This window comes from Pogona vitticeps, chromosome 3 (assembly GCF_051106095.1).
Source record: "Pogona vitticeps strain Pit_001003342236 chromosome 3, PviZW2.1, whole genome shotgun sequence".
Taxonomy (NCBI): Eukaryota; Metazoa; Chordata; class Lepidosauria; order Squamata; family Agamidae; genus Pogona; species Pogona vitticeps.
In genome coordinates this window covers 24,040,758-24,064,908 of record NC_135785.1, presented here as the reverse complement: position 1 = coordinate 24,064,908, position 24,151 = coordinate 24,040,758, and the positions used below count along the sequence as shown (strand labels likewise).

Below are 24,151 nucleotides of genomic sequence, written 5' to 3'. Positions count from 1 at the left end.
TCGGACACGACTAAACGACTAAACACACAACACGCATTGGTGCTTGTGCACCAGGGCTTAGGTTTTCATTTCTCTGCGAGAGTAGACTTACATAATTAGTGCACTGCAAAGAAAGAGAGCAAGATTGCACCTTCTCTTTGCTGCTTCCTTCTTTCCCTCGTTTCTTTCCCACTGTTATCTCAAAAAATGGACCCAGTTTGGTCCACCTTTGTCTTCCTGTTGATCCCAGTCCTCCTATTGCTCCTTGTTTCCCACTTGAGTTTCTAGGAACTGACAAAGATATGAAGAGGGTGCTGGCTGTTTTCGTGCTGTCTCCTGAATGACTTGGACAAGTGATGTCTGAGGAAGGCGATTTCATTTTGCAGTTCGTTGGGCATGTCCTGATCTGCACTTTCTCACTGTGGTGCAGACGATATTGAAGTCTAAAATAGTTATTTATCTGTCGCTTTTCCACTTAATGCCTGAAGAAGCTCACTACGTATCAAATAGCATTCATAACAATTTGGGAGCAGTAGAAACAAATAACTAGGAGATCCATAGGGAATTATGAAATAAAATACAGTATAAAACAATATAATATTGGGTAAATTAGTGGATTATTATGAGCACTTTAGCCAATGGGCGGAGTGGTGGCAAGTGGCATAGAAACTGCAGTTTAAAACGTGAGGAAATCTGCCTGTACTCTTAATTCAGATGTGAGTCTATTCTGTTGCATTGAGCTGAGAAGTCAAAATAATTCTCAATTCCATAAGTTTTTTTTAAAAATTCATTATGTATTACTTTTGACTTGTGTTGAACCAGGGAAGTGAACATGTAATGATACCTAGTCTGCCACTTTGAGTACAAAGAGTTGATAAGACAGACTCAGGTGCAAGTTGTCTCTAAGTCTGTAAATAGGTTTTGAGCTACTGAGTGAGCCAATTTACTGTGACTCAGAGAGAGAGTATTTTTCACTGCAGCCCAAGGAGACCAAGGTATTGGTCCTTATGTGTGCAGCCTGTATTTTTGTATTCCAGTTTTCCATGTAGCTTCTTTGAAACCGTTCACATATAATTAGTGAAGACTGAAACAGATTTTTTATATTTAACACTGGTCCTTTGAGTATCACCTGAGAGAGTTAAGAATTCTAATCATCTAGGAAACAAAAGATGTTCATCTGCATCCCACTTCAAAGATACTCTTTTGGAAAAACAAGAACACTCCCAACCCATAACAGAGAAACCAAATCATGGGGGGAATTAATACATGTACAAATTTTAGGAAAACAGTCAAAAATTTTAGATACTGTAAAATGTGGGACAAAGTGAAATCTGTGGGGCTCTGCATTTCTTCCACTGGTTCTTGTCCAATGCAATCTTAATGACTGACTGAGGAAACATTGTAGAGGGGAAAGGTGATAATGCTTGTAGCCTTTTTCTGCCCTTGGAAAGAAATTAAACATTTATGATATGGGTGTTTCTCATATGATTATGGATGAGAGAAGATCATAAAATAATGGCACCAATTACTCACTCTACACTTGCTGTTTTTATGGCTCAAATCCTGTTGCATAGTTATACCTGCAGAAGACACATGGTGTTACTTGCAGCAGTTTGTTGCTGGCAGTTTATGAGTCCAAACTTGGACTTTTGGGTGTGCAACACCTGATAATCAGCATGTATTAGCCATCATAAACTTAGGCAGGAGGTGCAACATTAATTCTAACACCAACAGTCTTAAAGCAATATTGCCAGCCCCTTTTAAAACTAATATTAGCAGGTAACTGTATCCTAAATAGTAATTCACCAAGAGCAGATACAAATGAGTGTCTCTCATTATAGCAACTGCATGCTGCAAAAATCACCATCTGCTAAATTTCTTTTCACCCCAGCAGCTAAAAGTACACTCTCCTAGGAAGGGTGGGGAGCCTTTATAAATAATATGCCCCCCTCTTGTGTACTAAAGCAATAAAAACTGCAATCACACTTGCTTTTCAAGGAATAGCATTGTTGCCATTTGTTGTTTAGTGCCCTAATAAATAGATGGCTGTACAATAAAGAACATAATGGGAATCAATACTGCATACTCCGCTTCTGACACCCCCATGAGAGTCTTCTCCAATGTGTTTCAATAATCCCAGTGACTGAAGGCATGTGCACAGCCTTCATCTTTCATCTCCTGGATCAATGTTTTCCAGTGGTCACTTCTAAGAGCTTGATCCATCATGAAATACTTTCAGGGTAATCATAAAATTCCCTTGGCATCTGTGTTGACACACTACTGAACCAGTTGTTAGAGCTGCATATCAGATGGAAGATGCTGCCTTTATCTGTAAGAATTATTCTCTCTATTCACGAATGGATTTAGTAAGTGCACAAGCTTTAAGTAGTCTCGCATTGTGTTTGTAACCTATTGTTACCGTTCTCTTGGTGCATAACTACAGAACAATTCTGTGCTGTTTTATATGCATATATTTAATATGCTGTCCTTCGACACAGGATGAAACCTAAGGTAGCTTACAATGTAGTTAGAAAACGCCAAAACTAAAACTCAGTAAGTTACAGATTTGTATAAATAAAAGTCAAGTTCTGTCTTGTCTGTTTGTTATTGCGCTATGGAAGAAGAAACACAGCTGGATGGATTTTCACCAAATTTCAGAGATATGTTCGGCATAATCTGATGTGATACAGTACATAAATTGTGTGCGACTCACGGAAAATCACTGATGGGACCCTTACGGGCACCCCAAATGTTTTCTCTTAATTGGTTGCATAGATTTTCAATAAATGTAGAGGATAATTTTGGGATGGTCTGACTTAAACTATAAGCTATACGGCACACACACTACTCACTTTGGGGTCCTCAGGGGCAGTCCAATTATTATTATTTTGCTGCCAGTGGAATTGTGCAGCACATCATCTTAAAGATTTCAATGATCCAAGTTCAGATTGTTGCATGTTTTGAATGGCATTGCCCAGCAAATGTGCATTAATCAGAAGCCAGACTGGCTGTGGGATTCTCGGATTTGTATTTCTTGGATGAGTACCAAGATGGAGACAGAAACGGGTACCAAAGAAAGCAGAAGATACACAGAGAAAAGTCAGTGGGGTGGGGTGCAGCACTCAAGAGCTTTTAAGCCAATTGAAGCCTGCTCCATTGGCTGATATGAAAATAACATCAAGTCTGTTATAGTAGTAAAACAATTGAAATTAAAAATCTTAAGATCTTAGGGTACTGATGAAATAAAAGAAAATGGGTAAAATCCATTTAAAAACCCTGTTCTTAGCAAGCTTTCAGTAAGTAAGAGTCTTTGCTGGTGGAAGGATGATGGGGAGGTGGGGGTGGTGGCAGCATCTTAGCTTAACTGCAGAGTGTCTCAATGCCACTAAGCTAATATTAGAAAACACACTCTCTGCATAACATCCTTAAGGAGGAATTCCCAAAAGTAGTTTATAGAAAGGAAAATAATTTAAAACACAGATAAACAGCACAGAGTGAACATTAAAGAATGGTTTGGCTTCAACCATCATACTTCTTGCTGACCTGTTGTCCATGTGTGTAATTAGACAAATCTCTTAATTCCAGGAAGAGCAACTTCTAGAGATGGAGAGGGGCATATGTGTCCATCCCCGGACCCATTCCTGTGACTTCCACAACAATTTGGTTCTTTAGTGATCAAATATATATATTAAGATAAAATAGGATATGTGGAAGGCCCTAGGATACTTACACGGGCATGTGTGTGTGTGTCTGTGCAAGAACATGACAAAATCGCCTCCATAGCCTATGAGAGTACAATGGCATTTTTGAGTCATTGGTTTTTATTTTATTTTTACTTTTTTTCAGTACTGGCGGACTTGCATACCACATGTTGTTGAATACCTTCCTCATTTTATCCAATCTGAGGAGGAAAAGCAGGCGAGAGAAGTATATGCTTTTCTACACCTGAGACAATACCTCTTCTAGACAGGAGCTAAGTTTGAGTAATTTAAACAAGGCCAACCTCTGGTTTGCAGCTTTGAAACAATGCAAAATTGTAAGCCATAGTTGAAGATATAAGATCCCATTTTCTGCCAAAACTGATAACCATAGTTTGTAGTTCATAAAATATGGGAAGTGGTTAAGTCAAGACTCCCTTCTTCAAGGAAGATAAGTTGCAAAATGGTTCTGTGCATAAATATCTGGGAGATTAAGGAAGGAGTCCCTTGAACCCCAGAGATGCCATAGATTGAATATAGAAACTTTCTGCATGCCAAGCATGCAGTGCATGGTGTCCCAAACACTGTATGGACATTAAACATCATTAGGCCTTTAGCAATGTCAGCCATGAAGTTGAATTTCTAGATTCATTTCTCAAGTCATTTCCAGGCCATCTGATGAAGCTTGTTGCTGTGCAGAAAAGTTTATGCCATATGAAACATGCGCTTTAGGGTGTCATAAGGCTCCATTTCCTTTGGTCTCCAAAGTGTTCTCATTCATAGAAATTCCATATTACTTCAACATTCAGATGACAGCATTCCTCCAGAAAAATCAGATTTTGTTCCACCAAACTAAGACTAAAAACAACTGAAAAAAATCAGCAATAGCTGAACATGCCCTAAAACAAGCTGGACATGAAATTTTATTTCAAAACACAGAAGTACTGGACAACACCAGCAATCATTATGTTATACTGCACAGGGAAGCCATTGGAAAAAAACCCACAAGCACCAGCAGAGCTTCAACAAAAAAGAAGAAAGTTTAAAATTCAACAAAGCCTGGCTCCCAGCACTGAAAGATACAGCCTGCAAAAGGCCAACAAACTCTACCCAGCCACAAGGACCGGTGATCACTGCACACAGAAGACCAGCTAATGACACCCATCAATCACAGTGACTGATAGTCTCTCCCCCTTATCACAATAATACACGCACAACAAAGCACACGCTGATCACCATAATCACCCAATCTGAAAAGGACAAAAGCTGATCCCACAGCTATAAATACTCAACTATCCAACAAACTGCGTCAGAGTACAGACAGAGTTCTGACTCCTGTCCTCTGAAGATGCCGGCCACAGAGACTGTCAAAACGTTAGGAAGAACAACCTATGGCCAAACAGCCCGGAAAACTCACAACAACCATTTGTTCCACAAAGTTTAGCTTGGACTCTAATCCATCTCCCATCCTCATTTCTTGTGTTCTGTTTCAGAATACTCTGGAGTAATAATTCAAAGATGGAGTTGCAAAATCTGTTGGTTTGCCCTATGATCATTACTTAATCAAAAGGTTGCTATCTGAATAGGTCAACATACAGAACATCAAGATAAACCAGCCATTTTTCTACTGGCTATATGCCATTAACCAACCACTAGATGCCACCACTGTACTATTAATGTAAACTTTTACAGAAAAGTTCCAAAGAAGTCATGCCATTAGTTTGTCTCAGCATGTTGGCAAAAGTAAGGGGAGTACAAAAACATGTACCCTATATTTATTCCATGGCAATGAGAGTCATGTCCAGGTACATAAGACAGACGGTGGTTTGTTGACATAGGAATTGGGTTACAACCTGAACCACCAAACACGTATCTTAATATATGAATATTTTCATAATATTTCTCAAATTATGCTTAAAAAGGAAAAACATGGCCAGCTGAAGAACCGATTAAAACAGTATGTCACTTTTGAAACAAAGAACTCTATCCAAAAGTAAGAGTTTGCTCCCTAATTGTCTTCACCCTCAAATCTTAAATTTATTATTTTAATACACAGGGATAGATATATTGCTATGTATATAAATTATGCAAATGTATCAATGCACAGACCACCCATCTGTCAATTCCTTGCAGTCAGGCTGGGCTCTCTTGTTTTTTTAAACCTTCCTAAAGCTGAGCATTTGACACAACTCCGGGAGGCAGTAGAAGATAGGAGGGCCTGGTGTGCTCTGGTCCATGGGGTCACAAAGAGTCGGACACGACTAAACGACTAAACAACGATGATGACGACGAAAGCTGAGCTTATCACAAGTTTAACATGGCTGTTTTTGGGCTGTTATTTCCCGGCATTCCCCAAGCAGCTCTTCTGAAAATTGGAGTTTTTTTAAAACAGCAACAGTTATATGTGAGTGCCTCATAAAAAACTAACAAACCCACTGGACAATTCACATTAATCACATGAGCAACAAAACTGGTAGCAGTCTCTTGTTCAAATTGTGACGCTAGGTATGCTGTTTACTCTGTATTCAGATTCAGTTGTGCTTAGTCATTAACTTAAATCCAAACCTTGAAAGTGATGAGACACAAATGGTACAGTTACCAGTAATAATATACAACAGAACACTGTTGTTTTTACTCTCCATGAAAGAACTTGCAGAAGCCTTCACAGCTAATTGATGAGGTGCTGACTTCATGTTGGTTGTATGCCCAGTCATGCAGCCAGCTTCTCATCAATTATCCATAATTAGCCATGTCACTGTGGTTTCACTTCCACATACATTTAAAAGTTAACAGGATTCTAGTTCAGGATTATTGTTTCACAGACATAATGAAGTTACATTACAAAAGTAACATGTTTTGTAAAACAAGATAATGCCTTCCATTTACTTCTCCTAGTTACTTTCCAAGAACATTTAAAGATATTTTAGAGGTATTTTCAGTGCAGTTTTTCATGACTTATGCTGTTCTTTTATCAAGCTTTCATATTTGACAAGTAAGAAAGGTTGTTATGTAAATATTCTAAGTAATAGAACAACAATGCTAGGAAAACCTTAGGGCCATGGGAAAACACCAAATGTTGGATGAAATTGCTTTAATATAGGAGCACACAGCATTTACAGTGTTTGCAGGACCTGAGCTTGGCTATTAATGAGAGAACATTTTAGAGGCCAATCATTCATAAGACACCATATGTCAAAGATCACTTGATGACACATAAAACAATGGAAAAAAACAACACCTTAATACTGTAACAAGTAATGAAATAATTACTTTTTTAAAAGGAAACATCTAAACTCTGCTTAAGCCTCATTTATGCACTGTACTCTAGATATGGCCCAGTCTAGACCCAGATCAAAGAACTTCCTTCCAGCAGAAACAAAAACGTGAGAAATCCCAGTCTCTCAAATAAATTATTGGTCATCCCAAATTGAGCATTGTTTGTGGAAAGGACTGAGTGTAACTTCTAGTGTAAAGGACTTTGGTCATTTTAGGTTTAGGTTTTTATTTGAGTCAATTGAAGGCTAAATTAAATATATTTAATTTTCTGATATGCCTGCAGTTCTGTAAACATGAAGCTGCAATGTGCTCCAAATTACTGAAATGCTCTATTTTCCAAGAGTGTAATCACTGCAATTAATTGTGCTGTTTACATGTTTACAAAGCTTGCTCATGGAGCTATTATGCAGCTGTTAATGTCAGCAGTGGGAAAACCATTTAGTTACTATTTTGCATTTGCCCTATTTGGGCACTTCAAATTAAGACTTTCCTAACAAACAAGGAGTCCTTAATATATTGAATGAATTCTGCAAAGGTACTCTGAGCACGTAAGATTACTGGCATGAATAATGACAGTGGAATCAATGAGGCTGCTGATTGACTCATTATTGTCAGATTGTCCCAGAGCTGCAGTCAATTAGATTGGGGTTTAATTGTCATAGGTACTGTCACCATCTAAAAATGTGATATAATGATCTCCCATTTCCCAGAGGTCTCACTGACAGGTCTAAAATATAGCTGATGGACACAATCAAGAAAGAGAGAAGGATACAATATGTGTCCTAACTATACAGTCAAAGAGGCCTTGCTGATGGCAGGCAAACGAGGAATAGATTATGTGTCGTGTGTTTTAGGAAAATCTGCAAGCATTCTTAAATTATGGTTGAGAAATTTGTAGTTCCCCTGATGTAGCTGAACTGTTACAGTATTTTTCCGTTTATAAGATGACCCAATGTAAAAGATGACCCCCCTTTTCTAACCCCAAATTAGAAAAAGCAGGGATCAAAGCGCTCCCTTTTTGCTAAGCCCCGTGCCTTCACTAAAGGCAAGGAAAGCGGCTGTCAAAGTGACCGTCACTTTTCCTTGCCTTTTGAGCTTAGCAAAAAGGAAGAGAGAAACGCCTCCCTGTGTCATGTGTTTGGCCAAAGAAGATATGGAATCTGAGGGGTTAATTACAGCTGAGGAAAATGCTGGGCAATTAGTGTCACAGACAGCTGAATTACCTCCAGATTCTCCTCCCTCACTAGCCAGAGTGAGATAAGCTTGGGCAGAGACTCACAACACGAAGGTCACATGAATGCCTCGCACAGGAATGTGACACCCTATCCTTTTTACTAAGCCCTGTGCCTTGCCTTTTGGGAAGGCACGGAGCTTAGCAAAAAGGATGGGGAGGTGTTTCTTTCTTTGCTAATCTCCATGCCTTCTCAAAAGGCAAGGGTGCATAGCAAAAAGGAAGGGGATGTGTTTCTCTCCTCTTTTTTGCTAAGCTCTGTGTCCTCACAAAAGGCAGTGGTAAACAGCTGCCTTCCGTATATAAAACGGCCATCATTTTTTCCTCAGATTATTTAAGGAAAGGGTGTTTTATACACGGAAAAATATGGTATGTCCCATCATCCTCTGATAAATTATTCCTTAAATATATCACTTATCTTGAAAGCCCTGTTAGGATTGCTACATGTCAGTTCCAGCTTGACAGCACATAACACACTTTCCTGGTTTATAAGGTGATATTTAGCAAAAGACTAGCTGGATAGCTCAGTGGTTTAGGTATCTGGCTGCAGAGCCAGAATTTGGCAGATTGGTTCCCTACTGTGCCTCCTAGGAGAAAAACCAGCCCATGTAGCTATGGGCAAGCTGCACAGCCCCAGGGTGCCTGCAGAAGAAGGGTATACCTAGAAAACCCTAGAAAGGATCACCATAAGTCAGAATTGACTTGATGCATGCAATTATATGTGGTACCCAGTTTAATGTAGTGGGTGTCAGGAGGTCTGAACTCAAATCCTTGCTTAGCCATGGAAACTCACTGGGATGTGGAGCTGGTAAAGCCACTCCTTAAATATCTAATTTACCTTGAAAACCCTATTACGGTTGTTATAAATTGGTTCTAAATTGACAGCACAAAGCAACATTTAGCAAAACCTGATTCATTTAGACATCATGAAAATACATGCCATGATATACAGAAGCAACAAACTAACTGAATGAAGGGAGACAAGCCATGTGCATCTGTAACCTGGGTTGATAAACAATGATTTACTGATTGAATATTATTGTATCTGTGCCAAGCCACAGTGTGGTTAAACAACTATTCACAGCCACATTTAGAAATGAAGCATTTATAAAAACATTAATTGCTCCATCTTAAAATAGAAGATCTTATACATGATTAAAAATAAATAAATAAAAAGAAGAACAGTGCAATTGAATGTGCTGGCTGTGGTGCCCAAGCCTCCCTAAGGAGCTCTTAGCACTCGGTCAGAGTGTTCGACAGGCCACTTACCTACCACCTTTGCGCTGAGGCAAGTCCTAAAACCTCAGCAGTACATAGCGTAAGCCCCTTGACAAAGTCTGACCTTAAAAGAACACTTTACTTTTAACAAGTACTTTGCAAGTACAGACACATGGGCTTTGTGGTTCCTTAGAACTCACAACAGCTCAGTTAGGTAGGACTCTTAAAGAAAGCTAGTTTGTGGCCCTCTCCCTGGATTTAGCCAGACCCCACTGTTTAAGAGACCAGTCCTTTTGTAAGAATTTTAATATAGAAAAATAGTTTCATAGAATCAGTTTATATTGCTCAAGCTTTAGCATGAAGAACATATTCAAAGATTATTACAGTTAAATAAAATAACTAATCCCCATTAAAATAAAAAACACTACTAAGCTGGGCTAAGATGGGCTAGTCCTACCTCCTCCTTTCTTTACTTACATTCTCTCTTTCAAGCCACATGCTCAAACCATCAAGTTCTTTTTCTCTCCCTTCATCACAGAATTGAACTTTTCCCACATAACCCATCATCCATTTTCTACATTCTCTAACTCCTCCCTTCTTCTTGACACTTCATGGCTGTTAACCAATTAGCCTCAAGGGGCTGTAACACCTCCCTCCGCCCTTAATTCCCATGTTTTATCTCTTCTCCAATTAGCTCGGAATGTTGAGTCTTCCACGGGCCTCTTTGTCCGACCTTCAGGTTTACCTCGCACCACGCTATACAGTTCTTCAGAAAAACACTCTCATAGCGCTTAGAAAAACACATTCCAATGTCTCTCAAATCATCTTCACACAGAACTTCTCTAACTCCATCTTACATTTATCTGACTACATATCCCACATTGCTTCAACCCCATCACACTGGCTGCAGGAATAGCCCTAAGCATCTTCTGCTGGTAGAAATTCAGTTGTGTACTAGCAGAACTGGCTTCTTGAGAGAGCTTGAGCTAAGTAACCAGATCCAGAACTCTTCTAGCCCAGGGGCACAGCCACTATGCCATCACAAAGTTAGGAATAGGGGAATAGTCCAATTTCCCTATGCTAGAAGGGGTTTGGATTCAGCACAGCTTCACCTAGCCTATTATCATTTCAGATGGCCCTCAGTAAACCTAATGAGTTTGGACTGTAATTGAATATAGGGGTCGAAATACTTTCAGTGAAAGGCATAATAAAGGGAAGAGAAGCTCAGGAAATAATATGACTTAACGTTGGAGAGTATGTGACAGAAGACTATACAGTTCTGAGACAGGCTAGTTCCCTCTTTTGTTTTCATTATGTTAAATATTGGGAACACAGAATGCAATTGATGGAAAATACTTGGCACACAAGACATAAATAACCCACAATATACAGTTATAAGTTCCTCCCCCAGCTACTTTTCTAGGCTTGTGCAGACCTTGTGATAACTTCCAGCCATTATAGCTTGTGGGGACATTTGTAATTTCAACAGAGTGAGGTCTGACCTTACTGAAAAGGGGAGGTTGGTAACATGACAAAGAGTAAGTGGGATCAGAATGTTAACCCCTGTGTTTTGTGCGGTAAATAAGAATAAGGCACCACATGGGTAATGCAACATTTGAACTTGGCTGATGACATTTGATATTTATGGGATTCCTTTAAATCACCAGCCCCCTGATCTGGTTATAAGTATAAACTGAGATGATTGTAGAATTGAAACAAAAGTTTATTTTTAAAATACTTAATGAGCCATGAACCTTGGTGGTTAATTAATTTAAAGATGCAACAGGCTAGAGATTCAGTATATTAATGTGAAAGCCCTTTTCTATAGATCCAAGCCCTATCCAGATTCTTTAATATCCAAGCCTTCGCTGCCTTTATTAATTCAAGCCCTAACTGGTTGCTTTTTTAATCTGAGGCTTACCCAGCACCTTTCCTGGCCCAGCCCTATTGTACTGCTTTGCTAACCAAACATGGTATATATTCTCTTTCAGTTAAATTGTCAGTCTCTGAATTCTAAATCTTCCTCTCTCACCTAATTGGTTGTGACTTTGGTGTGATGTGATTTGTTAAGATATCTTTGGGAAGCAGGTAAATTTACTTGCTGGTCAAGGAGGACTTCACAAAATGGCTACTATTGGTAGGTATAGCAGGTCAGTAGCACACACATACTGTTATTCCCCAGGGCATACTTGTGAGGCTGAAGGAAAAGGGTCTTGCCCAAAGACGTATACACAAGGCAGAACTGTGGTATGAACTCCCAAAATAAATCATTTTTGAGCCCATAACTTCATGGTCTGATACTAATAAGGTTCATGGTCAAGTAAGGGCGTGACCATACAGAAGTGTGTCCTGGGCTCATGCAAGCATCTGTATACTGCACCCTAGCATTTAAATTGCTGCTGTGGTTCACACAGAAATGTTTAGTTATCCCAAGAAGATGCATTTCAATGTTCATTTACCACAGAGTCCCATTTTCCCATCACCCTTCTCTGCCATTATCAACACCCTGTTACCACCCCTTTACCAGCATTCAAATCTCCCGTTTTTAACATTTAGCAAGTGAAATAGCGCTAAAGTTAAAGTGATATAGCAACAACAGCAGCAGCAGCAGCAATAATAATAATAATGTCAAACAAAGGCCCGAAAGGATTGATATAGGGAATCACATAAGCCTAAAACATAAGCTTTTCAGGCTGAACAAAATGTACTGAATGTACTGTATACTCATACCAAAATACCAGATATTTCAGTGCTAACATTGGGTAGTCAATGGAATAAATATTGAAAAAAAAGTGATAAACACAGCATAAACATTGGAATAAATGCCTGTCTAGTCGCTTCTTCTCATGGTCTGAAAACTGAGTATAATGGACATTTTGTAACAAGACTGCCTGTATTACTTTTTCTATTTATTTAATAGATTTATAGCCTGCATTTCTCCCATAAATGGGGCAAGACAAATCACAGGAAGATTGAATAAAAATACAATTAAAATGCAAAACGAAGCTTACATATTAAAATAGATCAATAGAACAATAAAGAAAATACAGCATCTAGCAGATTTTCACCCCCCCAATCAATCGACAAAAAATGTGCCTTAATTTAAAAACAAAGAAATGGACATTTTGCCTTTGGGAAGAAGAGTAAGAAGGGAGCCAGCCTAGCCTCACCTCAAGGAGTTTCACAGGGAGATGGCACAGCCTGGATGTACCCCTCTCTTGTGTGCCTGCCAGAGATGCTGTTGAGTGTGATGGTATCAAGAGAATAGCCTTCTCCAAAGATTTTAAAGCCCAGGCAAGTTTATATAGGACACAGATCTTCAAACAGACTGTTCCCAAGCAGTATAGGGTTTTATAGATCATCATAGCCAAAACTATCATTGTATCTGGGAAAAGACTGGTAGGCAGTCATAACACAGGACTGCCTACGCATTGGGAAAGCAGCTACCATGTTCTCTAGACTCACAAAGAGAGTATGGCTTAATAGGAAGCTGATGGCATACACCAAAATCCAGGTCTATAGAGCCTGTGTCCTGTACTGCAGCGAGTCCTGGACCCTTTGTGCACGGCAGGAGAGGAAGCTGAACACGTTCCATATGTGTTGTCTCCAACGCATTTTTGGTATCACCTGGCAGGACAAAGTTCCAAATAGAGTAGTCCTAGAACGAGCTGAAACTTTAAGCATGTGTACATTACTGGAACAGTGCTGTCTATGTTGGCTTTGGCATGTTGTGAGAATGGCTGATGGTCGGATTCCAAAAGATCTCCTGTATGGAGAATTAGTTCAGGGAAATTGCCCCAGAGGGAGACCACAGCTGCGATACAAGGACATCTGCAAGTGGGATCTGAAGGCTTTAGGAATGGACCTAGACAGATGGGAAACCTTGATGTCTGAGTGTTCAACCTGGAGGCAGATGGTGCATCATGGTCTCCCTATTTGAAGAGACCCTTGTCCAGAAGGCCGAGTCAAAGAGGCAGTTCCGAAACCAGCAAAATTAGGGAGCTGGACGGGGACAGATTGTAGTTGTCTTCAGTGTGGAAGGGATTGTCACTCTCGAATTGGCCTTCTCAGCCACACTAGACGCTGTTCCAAGTCGTCCATACAGAGCACGATACCATAGTCTCTCGAGACTGAAGGATGTCTACTACATAACACAGGAGCTCTATGTGGAAGACTACAAAATATTGGTAGTCATTGTGTCATGAAAATTTCGTTCTTCCTTGTACTGAGGAGAACAATCAACCCATTACAATATTGTACTTTTTTGGGAGGAATAATTAGTGATACACTGGAATGTCATTCCAAAGCCTCACTAGAAATTAGTATCTTTTAATAATGTACAAATTTCAAATTCTGTCTTTCATTTTTTTCTCTTGTTTTATTTTACTAATTCAATTTATATCCCATCTCTCTTTCAGAGAGCTCATAGCAGTGCACCTGGTCATCCCTAGCCTCTCATCCCTTGATCCTCACAAGTATTTTTTGAGGTAAGTTAGACTGAGAGATAGTGACTGGCTTAAGGTCACCCCGTGAGTATTATGGCTAGGTAGGGATTTGAACCTTGGTCTCTCTCTCTCTCTCTCTCTCTCTTTCATTCTCTCATCTGGCTCTCCAAGCTTTACTCAATAGTAGCTTGGCCTTAATAGGGAATGCTTCTGATTCTGAGGCCCATGAATTGTGTCAGATTCCTCTTATGCCTCAATCTGTCATGCCGTATCCTGTTCTGCTCTGCAGGTTTCCTGAAGCCTCCATGGAAAATGGGGAGTTAAGTGGGTAGAGGTTGTCTGTGGAATATGTGGGTGCTCTGATTTGTGTGAGGAGAACAGTTTCTACCTAGGCAAAGCCTCAACTGGCTGTAAACCAATAGCTACAAACTGTCACATACAGAGGTATAATATAAGTATTTATTAAAAATGTATAGAAGCAAAGAACAAAGAGCTGACTGCCGGTTTTCCTCAGCAAGACATATTTTAAAACAGTAGCTTAGTTGCCAGCTAAAAATAGATGTTGAAATCATTATCTGTGCAACCAGTCATCAAAGATACATTTAAGAGCAGCAGAGGAAAATACAAAGAAGGGACATAAACTTATAAGGTTTAATTTAAATATAAGACATATCCTTAAGTATTTTATATTATTGATGAATTCCTGTGTCAATATGTTCTGACATAAATATGGCCATCCATTATGTATTGACCATAATGTCAACATTATTTTTAAGCTGACTCAAGAAGAAAACCTCATTGTTGCAAGCCATATATAAATGTCATGTTTTATGAGAGGGGGCAAAACTTTTTAAAACACTGAAAATACAGTCTGAACTTAACCCTTGTCTTTCCATTTATGGAAACCTTACCAAATATCTATATAACACTCAAAAACTTCTACCATAATCTTCTCTTGATTGTACATTCATTTACATTTACTCAGCAATTCATTGTTATTCTTATATGCTGTAAAGTTATTTCTGAATTATGGTGTCCCCATAAAAAGTCCTGTCACGAATACCTCAGCTTTGCTCTTGCTGCAGCTCCCTTTATTAAGTCAATCCATTTCACCGGGTAGGTGGGGCTAGTCAGCCATGGAAGGCAGCCCATCTAGGAGAAGGAAAACTCCAATTTCAAACCTCCACTGCCTTGTGGCTATATCCACTCATGGAAAAGGCTTCAGGAGTTAACCTCGAGGCAAAATCCGGAGCTGGAGTCCCGAAGGCAGCATGTGTCGTCATGCCAACTCCTGCGACGTTGCTGGAACCAGTTGTATTGGCTCTTGCCTTTCCATTGGACCATTTCAGCAACGTGGAGAGGGGGGATCTGCTGCTTGGGTAACAGCCTATCCTCCATATTACCTTACCCGGGCTTCATGCTCTGGAGAGGACACTCCTCGATTCAGAGCATGTTACCATAGTCTCTCGAGACTGAAGGATGCCTATACCATTTCACATATGATCTTCCGCTCCCTCTACTGCCTTCAACTTTTCCCAGCATTATATTTTTTTCTGATGAGTCTTGTTTTTTCATGACATGTCAGAAGTAGCCTCAGTCTATCCATTTTAGCGACTAGTAAGAATCCAGGCATGATTTGATCTAGAACCTATTTACTGTATTTGTTTTCTGGCAGTCTATTGTATCCATAGAGCTCTCCACCACATTTCAAATAGATCATTCCCCCCTCAGCAGCTTTTTTCATTGTCCATCTTTCACATCTGTATACTACAAACAGAAACATTATAGAACAAATGATCTTGGCCTTCATCTTTTCTAGTTCCTTCATAGTTGCCCTTTCTAGTCTCAGTCTTCTCCTGATTTCTGGACTTCAGTCTCCATTTGACTGATGATTAGACCAAAATCTAGAAAGTGTTTAATAATGTTTATTTCTTCATGTTCTAGATTAAAATCATGTAATTCTCCAGTAGTTGTTTTGTCTTGGAAATTAATCCTGCTCTTGCACTTTCTTTATTCACTTTTGTCACTAGTCATTTGAATCTGCTATTATTTTTTTGCCAGTAATAAGGTATAAACCAGTTGACCAATCTTGGGCAACTCAAGTGTTCCTGGACTGGAACTCCCAGAAACCTTGGCCAACACAGATAGTGGCGAAAGCTTCTGGGAATTGTTGTCCAAGAATACCTGGATTAACCAGGGTTGGGAACCTCTGGTCTAAGCTGTATGTTTCAAATTATGATTTAAACATAGGACATTTTGAGGAAAAAAAGAATATCCATACAAGGAAAATAACAATTTTTGGAACTTTCTAGAATATGAGCAATACTGCACATCCCCTTTTAGGAAAAACAAAGCTGCTGAAACTAATTGGCAACTAAGCTTTCTTTATCAGGCAGTCTGAGGTGATCTTGGCTCCACTTTGCTCCCTGGTAGGCAGGTGTCCTGTCACCAGAAGTGATATATCACTCCATCGCAGCTGGTACCACTCCACCTCCCATTATTTAAATGTTATTTATTTAAAATATGTTTACACCCACCTTTCTCCTTTAAACGGACCCAAGGCAGCTTACAACACTGAAAGACAATATTTGAAGCTGAAAACAATGAGTATACAACATCATTAAAATATAATATTTAAAGCAACAAGCAATGGGTAAAGAGACATCTCATATAATTAAAAGTCAATATTAGAGCTAAGAACAATAAGTACAAATATTCTTTTTTAAAAATGTCAGTCTGAGAAATGGAAAATACCAAAATGGAAAACACAAGTGGTACTAAAAATCCCATCAAAGCAGTAATGCATAATGATCCATAACAAACAGAAATACAGAGATAGCTAGTTATTGTGGAAAGGCTAGTGTAAAGAGAAAAGTCTCTGCCTGCTTTCAGAAGGACAGCAAAGGTGGGGACAGTCTGGCATCCTGTGGGAGGGAGTTCCAAAGTCTGAGTGCAGCAAGAGAGAAAACTCTCTCCTGTGTCCCTATTGAACACACCTGTGAAGGTGGTGGGACGAAGAAGAAGGCCTCTCCTGATGATCTTAACACCTGAGCCAACTCATAATGAGAGATAACGGTCTTTGAGATAGCTTGGACCCAGGCCATTTTTGGCTTTATAGGTTAAAAAACCAGCACTTGTAATTGTGCCCAGAAGCTGATTGGCAGCCAGTGGAGCTGCTATAACAGGGAGGGTTATGTGGTCTCTTTAACCATCCTCAGTCAGCAATCTGGCTGCTGCATTTTGATGTTTCATGACACTTTCTGTAGGTAGCCCCACGTAGAGTGCATTACAGTAACCCAGCCAGGAAGTAACTAGGGCATGTGTCACAGTGGCCAGATCAGATCTCTCAAGAAACGGGCGTAGCTGCCACACTAGTTTTAATTGTACAAATGCATTCCTGGTCACCGCCAAGACCTGGCATCCAGGCACTCAAGGTACTCTTATTTGTACTGCACAGAAAATAGATATGATAAACCATTGAATATATATGTGAATATATATTTTTCTTAGCATCTATTTGACCCTGAAGGACTCCCCTCCTTTTTAATTTTTGGCTGTCTTATTCCTATAACTCCCGCCAACCTAGCGGTTTGAAAGCATGCAAATGCAAGTAGATCAATAGGGACTACCTCGGTGGGAAGGTAACAGCGTTCCATGTCTAAGTCGCACTGGCCATGTGACCACGGAAGATTGTCTTCGGACAAAACGCTGGCTCTATGGCTTGGAAACGGGGATGAGCACTGCCCCCTAGAGTTGAACAAGACTGGACAAAAATTGTCAAGGGGAACTTTTACCTTTACCTTTACTATTCCTATAAAGCCATGTCCTGTTTGTTTTCTATCTAGCTGGGAAAAGGCACCTTCATATGGTTCCTCAAATTATCTGCCTATTCTGCAACTAGGTTTGGAGATCTTTCCCCCTTGTTGTATCCAAGGTTGAATTTCTTGAAACATGGAAGTGTACTGTTTTTATACCAAGCTCCACAGTGGTTATTCCTCTTTAGTAGTCCAAAAAGTCAACCTGTCACACTCTGCAAGCAATGGTAAATAATTCAAATCTACTCTAACCCAAGCCCTTCTCCCACCAACCTAGAGTTGCTGCTGCAGATGACAACCAGGCAGAAGCAGAAAAGAGAGGGCAACTGACCATGCAAAGAGCCTGATTCCAAACCATCTGAAGGCTCCAGGATTAGCTGGGAGATATTCTGACAAAATTCTAGAATGTGTTTTATATTGTTCAGAACTGAAAGCACTACTTAATTGATGAGTAAAATTCTGTATGGAGAGGGGGGAAAAGATTCCCACTATGTAGTTCTCAATATAGTTAAGGTTGAAACATTTTTTAATAAATATACCCTTTGTATGTTAACTTGAAAAAGAAGCGCTTAACTTGAGTGATAATGAAAGCAATAAATCAAACTTGTGGGAAGAACTGCCTGCTTGGTAGTTGATTGTAATTCACTGAGAGTACTATATCCATCTGCAGCATTTGCTTATTTGGGATAAAGAATATGTGGGATGATTTATTAAATCTTATGTTATGAATTCAAAATAATACAATACTGTCTGATGTATATACAGTATATACATCATGGCCATTGTTTATTTTTGTGACATAACCTGACACATTCTTGAATAGGGATGGGGCTTTTGCTTAAAAAAATGAAAGAGGAAAAACACAAAAGAGACTTTTCTCATTGTCAGATTCTTCAGTTGACCAAAGGGAGCCTCTTAAGCAAAAATGGTTCATATTAACAAATGGGGGCTACACAAACATTTCTCTGTTGCCTTGCCTCTACTCTTTGCGGAGCAGAGATTCAGCCAGTAGAGGAAGAAGTGAAGAAATGATAACCAGTGTTCCTCTGTGCTGCACTGCTAAAAGGATGGGCAGTGACCCAGAACGAGTTTTGCTGCTCACAGCCAGACTGAAGGCAGTACTGTGGGCCCAATCCTCAGTGCCCTTGTGCCTAATGGATGCAGATTGAGGAGCGAAGGGAGGAGGGAGGAGTTGCTGCCTTCCCTTTCAGGCAACCTTCTCTGCTCCTTATCTTCTCCAACCTGGGCAGGGCAGGCAGCATGAACAGAAGGAAGGCAAAGAATCGCTAATACCCTAGAAGACAGAAACAAAATTCAAAATGACCTTGATAGGATGGACACTGGGCTGAAAGCAACAGAATGAAATTCAACAGGAATAAGTGCAAAGTACTGCACCTCAGAAAAAGAAACCAATTGCACAGTTACAAGATGGGGGATACCTGGCTCAGCAAAACTACGAGCAAGAAGGATCTTGGAATTGTCGTAGATCAGAAGCTAAATATGAGCCAACAGTGCTGTAGCTACAAAAAAAGGCTGAATTAATAGAAGTATAGTTTCCAAATCCCACTAGGTGCTAGTCCCCCTCTATTCAGCACTGGTTAAGCGTCACCTTGAGTATTGTGTCTAGTTCTGGACACTGCACTTCAAGAAGGATGCTAACAAATTGGAACGAGTTCAAAGGAGGGCGACAAGGATGATCAGGGAGCTGGAAACCAAGCCTTATGAGGAAATGCTGAAAGAATTGGGCATGTTTAGCCTTGAGAAAAGAAGACTGAGGGGGTGATATGATAACACTTCTCAAATATTTGAAAGACTGTCATACAGAGAAGGGGCAAGATTTGCTCTTGATCATCCCAGAGTGTAGGATATACAACAATGGGCTCAAATTAAAGGAAGCCAGATTTTGGTTGAATATTGGGGAAAACGTCCTAACATTCAGGTTACTATTTGCTATGTAAAGCTTGACATGTTAGAGCAGTGGAACCAGTTACCTCGGGAGTTGGTGAGTGCTTCAACACTGGAGGCATTCAAGAAAAACTTAGACAATCACCTGGAAAATATGCTTTGATTGTATTCCTGCTTTGAGCAGGGGGTTGAACTTGATGGCCTTGTGTTGCTGTTGGTTAGTCGTTTAGTTGTGTCCGACTCTTCATGACCCCATGGTCCGGAGCACACCAGGCCTTGTAGGCCCCTTCTAATTTCATTTTTTTATGATTCTATGAATATGCTGAAGGAAAGGAGGAGGAGGAGGAGGAGGCTGTGGTGGTGATGCTGGTGATGGGCACCCTCCTGGTATCTTGCTTTAAGGGGCTGCCATGACTGGGGAAAAAAGTAGGAGCTGTGATGGAAATTGCTTCTCGTTTCCTCTCTAGCTTGCAGGGTTTGGAAGTGGGACTACTTCTGTGTGGCTCGGCCCTTGGTGGCAGTAACAAAAGCATCAAAAGGAGAAGAGGCAGTTCCAGTGCAAGTAAGTACTGTGTTTTTAGGGAGCCAGTGTAGGGAGTTCTGTCCACCACATCCTCCTCTCTTCCCAGCCTCACTTTCCTCCTCTCAATTTGACATTGCCTTAATATCTATCTCTGCCGTAAATGAGCACTTATTTCATTTGACATGTTTCTCTCTCACCCACCTAAAGATACCCACATTTTGGGACTTTAGATCATGTCTTCATTTGTATACTGGCCATAAAAATGAATTGTCCATTTACACTCAAGTTGGTGTGTGTTGCACCCAGGTGATGTATGTCTAATGTAATGTGTGAAGATAGAAACATACTGTGCACATGTTTATTCTCTGTCCCGTCGATGGGAATTTTTTCCACTCCATCCTTGCCATGTTACTTTCCTTGCAAAATAATGAGCTATGTCAGTAGTTTTTAGATTCTTTAAGGCTGTTTCGAACTAGTGCCACTAAACAAATATGGGGGGCAACCCCCAAAGAGCCCCCTTTTGTGTTAAACTCACTCACTTATTCTGGGTAGCTTTTTGTCTGAGAAGGGACATAGGAGCTTCCTTCTTCAACAGATATACACAAGACATACATTTTATTGCAGAGTTGTTCTTGTACCTTTTTATTTCTTTATTCTCAGAGATCTTTTAATCTTTTCATTCCATTAATATTTTAATCCCTTTATTTTAAAACTTCCAGCCACTTTGTATAATGGAATTGCTGGATCAGGAGTTACTTATCTTGGCTCTTGTTCTGTAAGCATGAGTTTTGGTCCTGAATAGTTCTGAAATGAAAGATTTGGGCTGTGATTGGATTTGGATCTCTCTCTCTCTCTCTCTCACTCATATTCTCTCTTGAATAAATTTTAAAATCAAGCCTCAAGGTTGACTGAATAAATGACATTAAAGAAATGGGTGTATTGTCTTTTTCCCTTATTATGTTTGCTCTGAAAACCATTTTCACAAAGATTATCTTAGATCCATTGCGTGAATATGTGTATTGTACTTATCTTAGTACCTCAGTGGGGTTCATAGCTGTTTTGTTTTGTCTGTGGAAAAGGAGTGTCATGGTTGCAACAAAAGGAAGTGGTATGGGGTGTGGTAAAAGCGTTCCTTAGAACTGCCTTTACACGAGACAGAGAGGGATTCAGAATGATTAGTCCCTAATGCTAGCAAAACCGGGTCCTCTAATTTTGCCCTAGGCGACTTCTCACTCCTTCACCCAAGTCTGTCTCGATTTTATATAAACAATCTGGAAGGTCTGCTCTTCCTCTTTTTACTTTAGGACCCTCTTTTGGTAATATGGTAATGTGGCCAGATCAAAACAATCTTAGTTCAAAAATATCAAATTTACTATAGTAGCTTGGTCTATACAAGGAGACAGCTTACAGACAATTTGACTTTTTATATTTTATTACAAAAGATATCATTTCAACAAGCTTATTTTAACGTTATTCAGTATTTCCAAAATAACCCCCAGCCTTAGCCACCAGACATTTCCTCTATAAAGTGAAAACAATAAAATGTCTAACTAGATCTTAAATAAGCATTCTTACGCAATCCTTTTGATTAAAGTTCTGTCGGCTGCATTTCGCTCGGTGTTGTCTCTCTCCCTTCTCCGTCCTTTCCTTTCTTCTTCGCCCATCTTCCTTAAATTAAGAAGCTATGTCCTTGTCCATCGAGGAGTTGAGATAAGATAAGGTCAGCTTGCTCTTCTTAACTTTTTTTTTTTTTTTAGCTGGAGAAGAACTGACCTTGTACATTTTCTCTCTAATTAGCACCTGGGCATAAGCAGATTTCTAGTTTTTTCATTGCAGCTCTGAACTAAATCCTATAAAATACAACACTATTCTATTTTTATAATCAAATCCATGACACGCCCCCCCTTAAAGATACAAAATATAGGACTGTTAAAGTTCTTATTTTGTTACTAACTTAACATTTGATTATGCAAGTGACTATTTACAATATCACATGTGTATATACAGTTATCTTAATTACTCAGTTTCATTATCAGCGTACATTCGTGAAAGACTATCTGCAACAATATTTAATTTTCCCGGAATATGTTGTATTTCAAAATCAAAGTCTTGCAGGGATAGACTCCATCTTAGCAATCTCTGGTTGTGAGATTTGATTTTTTGTAACCAAACTAAAGCTCGGTGATCAGTTTGCAGAGTGAATTTGCGCCCCCATAAATAAGGTCTTAATAGATTTAATGCCCAGACAACAGAAAGTGCCTCCTTTTCCAGTACGGCATAATGTTTTTCTCGTTCTAAGAGTTTTCTGGAGAAGTAGGAAATAGGATACAGGTTCCCATCTTCTCCTTGTTGTAATAATACTGCTCCGAGACCCAATTCTGAGGCGTCTGTTTGTAAAACAAAAGACTTGTTAAAATCAGGTGATTTTAGAATAGGGGCATTGATGGCTTTGGTCTTTAATGCATCAAAAGCATTTTGACATTCAGGAGTCCATTTTACCTTGACAGGCTGCCTTTTCTTAGTTAGCTCCGTCAAAGGCGTAGCCAAATGACTAAAATTGGGTATGAATTTTCGGTAATAACCAATTAAACCTAAGAATGATCGCACTTGTTTCTTTGTTTTAGGTATAGGCCAATCATTTATAGCTTGTATTTTCACTTGCAGGGGTTGAATTTCTCCCTGCCCAATTAAGTGACCTAAATACATAACTTTTCCTTTCATCCACTGACATTTACTCGCTTTGACTGTTAGCCCTGCTCGATGGATTCTTGCCAAAACAGTTTCAATATGAACCAAGTGTGAGTCAAAATCCGAACTGAAAATTGCAACGTCATCGAGATAAGCACTAGCGAATGGTAACCCCTGTAACAGTTTATCAATCATTCTTTGAAAAGAAGCTCCTGCATTCTTTAACCCAAATGGTAAACGTCGGAATCTATAAGTTCCCACGTGAGTAATAAATGCGGTCTTATCACGAGACTCCTCTGCCAGATCGAGTTGCCAATATGCATTTTTGAGATCGATTATGCTGATGAACTTAGCCTGTGAAAGGCGTTCTATTAAGTCATCCATTCTAGGTAATGGGTATGGATCGGTAACTGTGACACTATTTAATTTCCGGTAATCTACGCAAAATCTCACCTCATCGAGGATCTCGCCTAGTGCGTTCTTTTTAGGGACCAGAACCACTGGCGATGCCCATGGGGAAAATGATTCTTCAATCACCCCCAAAGATAACATTTTTTTAAATCTCCTCTTCAATTTGAGTGGCATGATTTCCAATTGCTCGGTATGGACTTGACCGAATTGGAGGGCTGGCTTCAGTATTAATTTCATGACTAATCATATTTGTATAACCAGGTTGGTCTGAAAAAACCGTTTGGTATTTTTCTAAAACTTGATAAAGTTTTTCTTTTTGGTCTGTGGTACCAGATAGGACAATATTATCAGACCAAGTACCCGCATTTTCTAATTCAGTTAGCATATCAACAGGTTCGCTTTCTGGTTGAAAACACGCCACATGACACTGGTACACCATTGCCGATCTGTCTCTATACAATTTTAAACTATTTACATGATACATTATTGGTTTCTTGGATGAATTTAACATTTTCACAAGATAATTCACATTTCCCACTTTTTGTATGATTTCCCCTGGACCTTCCCAAACTACTTCCAATTTTGAAGGTCTGAGCGGGTTTAGTACAAGTACCATATCACCCACTGCAAACTCTCGGTGACGGGCCTTCTTGTCATGATAGTATTTTTGTTTTATTTGGGATTTCAACAAATTGTCTCTTGCCAATTCTTGCACTGCTAGAAGTTTTTCTTGTCGTTTCCGGACGAAATCCGCGACTGGAACCGTGCTACTTCTGACCACACCTTCCCAGTCTGATCGTAGTAGATCTAATGGTCCTTGTAGGTTTTTCCCAAACACTACCTCACTCGGCGAAAAACCTCCCAGAGAAACATGAGGTGCACTTCTGTACGCAAACAAAACAAAAGGTAATAGTTCGTCCCAAATGTTCCCATATTCTTGGACTAGGGTTTTAATCATCCTC

General features: G+C 39.7%; 1 long non-coding RNA gene across 1 annotated transcript; it reads left to right on the top strand.

Annotated features, from left to right (window-relative positions):
• Positions 1-44: 44 nt before the first annotated feature.
• Positions 45-20,900, top strand: LOC144587787 (uncharacterized). Its single transcript, XR_013542931.1, has 2 exons — positions 45-13,889; positions 17,940-20,900. It is a non-coding gene; the product is annotated as an uncharacterized LOC144587787 (long non-coding RNA).
• Positions 20,901-24,151: the final 3,251 nt, after the last annotated feature.